Here is a 3543-nt window from a genome sequence, read left to right as displayed (position 1 = left end):
ATTGCAGCCTTATTTATAATAGCCAGAAGCTGGAAAGAACCCAGATGCCCTTCAACAGAGGAATGGATACAGAAAATGTGGTACATCTACACAATGGAATATTACTCAGCTATCAAAAACAACGAGTTTATGAAATTCGTAGGCAAATGGTTGGAACTGGAAAATATCATCCTGAGTGAGCTAACCCAAACACAGAAAGACATACATGGTATGCACTCACTGATAAGTGGCTATTAGCCCAAATGCTTGAATTACCGTAGATGCCTAGAACAAACGAAACTCAAGACAGATGATCAAAATGTGAATGCTTCACTCCGTCTTTAAAAGGGGAACAAGAATACCCTTGGCAGGGAAGAGAGAGGCAAAGATTAAAACAGACACAGAAGGAACACCATTCAGAGCCTGCCCCACATGTGGCCCATGCATATACAGCCATCCAATTAGACAAGATGAATGCAGCAAAGAAGTGCAGGCCGACAGGAGCCGGATGTATATCGCTCCTGAGAGACACAGCCAGAATACAGCAAATACAGAGGCAAATGCCAGCAGCAAACCACTGAACTGAGAATGGGACCCCTGTTGAAGGAATCAGAGAAAGAACTGGAAGAGTTTGAAGGAGCTCGATACCCCTTATGAACAACAATGCCAATCAACCAGAGCTTCCAGGGACTAAGCCACTACCTAAAGACTATACATGGACTGACCCTGGACTCTGACCTCATAGGTAGCAATGAATATTCTAGTAAGATCACCAGTGGAAGGGGAAGCCCTTGGTCCTGCTAAGACTGAACCCCCAGTGAACGTGATTGTTGGGGGGAGGGCAGTAATGGGGGGAGGGTGGGGAGAGGAACACCCATAAAGAAGGGGAGGGGGAGGGATTAGGGGGATGTTTGCCTGGAAACCGGGAAAGGGAATAACACTCGAAATGTAAATAAGAAACACTCAAGTTAATAAAAAAAAAAAAAAAAGAATGTTAAAAAAAAAAAAAAAAGACTGTGACAATGCCATTAGATGATGCTGTATTGAGAAGTACTAACTCATGTTCTCTACCAGAGTCTCTCAAACCATTTCCGTTTAGGATCCCTTTATGTGTGAGAAATTTTTATGTGACTGTAGGTATATAGTCACATAAATAGGTATATAGATATATAAATAGAGAGAGAGATACAAATAGATATATAAAACAGGCAAACAAGTCAAACACTTATACTCATAAATAAATTTATTTCAAAACAAGTATTTAATGTTGTATTTTGAGATGATTTCACTGTAGCACAATCTGGCCTTGAATTCACTATGTGACTGAGGATGACCTGATCCTCTTGCCTCCACTTCCATAATGCTTGAATTATAGACATAGCCATCATACCCTGCGATTTAAACAATTCTTTGGTATACATATAATTTTACCACTCATTAGACAAAAGCAAATTGGCATCTTCATCAGATGGATACACATCTTTTTACATAAAGAAGTAAGTCTTTGCTAAATACTGGATACTGTAGAACAGAGAATCTTCACATTTTCCATATGTATTTGTTTGGGAGGGGGAAGTATAAGGGCTCAACCATGAGGTCAGAGGAAACTTATACTTCTCCCTTGTGAGTCCTGGGGTCACATGGCTGTCAGGCTTAACAGCAAACAGCTGCTGAGTCATCCCACAGGCTCTTACAGCACTTTTTTTTTTTTTTGGTTCTTTTTTTTTTTTCAGAGCTGGGGACCGAACCCAGGGCCTTGCGCTTCCTAGGCAAGTGCTCTACCACTGAGCTAAATCCCCAACCCCTCTTACAGCACTTTTAAAAATTAAGCAATCAAGTCAGGCCGCACAAACCTTTTATCAGAAGCAGAGACAAGCAAAGATCCAGGAAAGCTAAAGGAGACATAGTGAGTCCCTGTGTAATTAAAAAAAAATTGGACATTGTAACAACAACTTAGTGATTTGGTACTTTCATGCTGAGGAATGACAGTAGGAAAATGTGAAAGTCTTTGTAAGGAAACTATTAAGTTTCTGTAAGAGCAGTAAACTGTGCATACAATAGAGACACTACACTTCTTAACATACAGTGATGAGCTTCTGGCCCTGAGAGACCATCTCAAAAAACAGAACAAATCATCCTCTGGCCTTTAAACACACACACACACACACGCGCACACACACACACACACACACACACACACGAAGTGGACACTGAAGTGGACACACATAAATAGACACAAACAAGGGGGAACTGCCATGTCTCTTTCTATTCTGTCTACAAGCAACCTGCCTTCTGACTCCAACTGGACTCTAATTGTTCCTGTACCACCACCACTGGATCCCGCCCCCGCAAGTACAAGTGTAGAACACTTCCTGCAAGAATTGCTATTACTTCTGCTATTGCATAGGCTATAGGACCTCACAGGGCTGCATCTGAAAAGAGCTTTCAACAGGTGCAGCTGCTGGACCTGGGCATCCCTGTAACCAGGTGTAGTGTTGTGTGAAAACCTGGATTAAAAAAACAAAGGCTCTCACCAGGCATCCTCGTTAGAATGACATTTTCTTTAAATCTTGCTTGGCAATCCCTGATCACTGCTGTGATGCCCAGGAAGGACAGAGCAACCTGGAACTTCAACTTCTTCCTTAAGATCATCCAACTTTTGGATGGTTAACCCAAAACGCTTCATTGTGGGAATGGACTATGTAGACTCCAAGCAGATGCAGCAGATCTGCATGTCCCTTGGAGGGAATGCTGTGGTGTTGATGGGTAAGAGCACCACAATTCTCAAAGTCATCAGGGGCATCTGGAAAACAACCCAGTTCTAGAGGAGATCACATGCAGGTGACTTCGTGTTCACAAGGGTTAAAGGACCTCACTGAGATTAGGGCCATGCTGCTGGCCAATAAGGTACCAGTTGCTACTTGAGCTGGTGCTGTCGCCCCATGTGAGACCACTGTGCCTGCTCAGAACACTGGTCTGGGACCTGAGAAGACCTCTTTCTTCCTAGCTTCAGGCATTACCACTAAAATCTCCAGAGGTACAATTGAAATTCAGAGTGATGTGCAGCTGATAAAAACTAGAGACAAGGTAGGAGCCGGAGAAGCCACACTGCTGAACATCTCCCCCTTCCCCTTTGGCTGATCATCCAGCAGGTGTTGGAACAGGATAGAACCAGTCAGTGGTAGGGGTGACTTTTTCCTAGGTATAGTTGACCCAGCCCTTTGTCCTGATCCTCTCTGGCCTGGAAAGCCCTGCTCTGAAAACAATCAAAGGTTTGGGCTTTGGCTCAGCTGAATGGGGGGAAGGGTACCAGGCTGAGGGTATAGAACTTAAAATGAGTGTCTCACCTTTTGAAGGCAGAAGGGGATCCTGGGAAAATCTCTCCTTTCTGACTGGACCACTCTTTTCCACTGTATCTTTATCTCTAAAACCAAGAATGATGATGGCTTCTTGTGAATTTTCACTGTCTCAAAGTGCAATATAATAATGTTTTTCGTCTCACTCTTCTTCCTCACCTCTCACTCTTCCTTCCGCTCTTCCTTCCCCCCCCCCTCTCTCTCTTTT

General features: G+C 43.4%; 1 pseudogene; it reads left to right on the top strand.

Annotated features, from left to right (window-relative positions):
• The first annotated feature begins 2465 nt into the window (after window positions 1-2465).
• On the top strand, window positions 2466-3211 carry LOC148002737 (large ribosomal subunit protein uL10 pseudogene; annotated as a pseudogene).
• The last annotated feature ends 332 nt before the right edge of the window (window positions 3212-3543 follow it).

This window comes from Rattus norvegicus, chromosome 10 (genome assembly GCF_021556685.1).
Source record: "Rattus norvegicus strain SHRSP/BbbUtx chromosome 10, alternate assembly SHRSP_T2T, whole genome shotgun sequence".
Taxonomy (NCBI): domain Eukaryota; kingdom Metazoa; phylum Chordata; class Mammalia; order Rodentia; family Muridae; genus Rattus; species Rattus norvegicus.
This window is presented reverse-complemented; position numbering and strand designations above follow the sequence as displayed.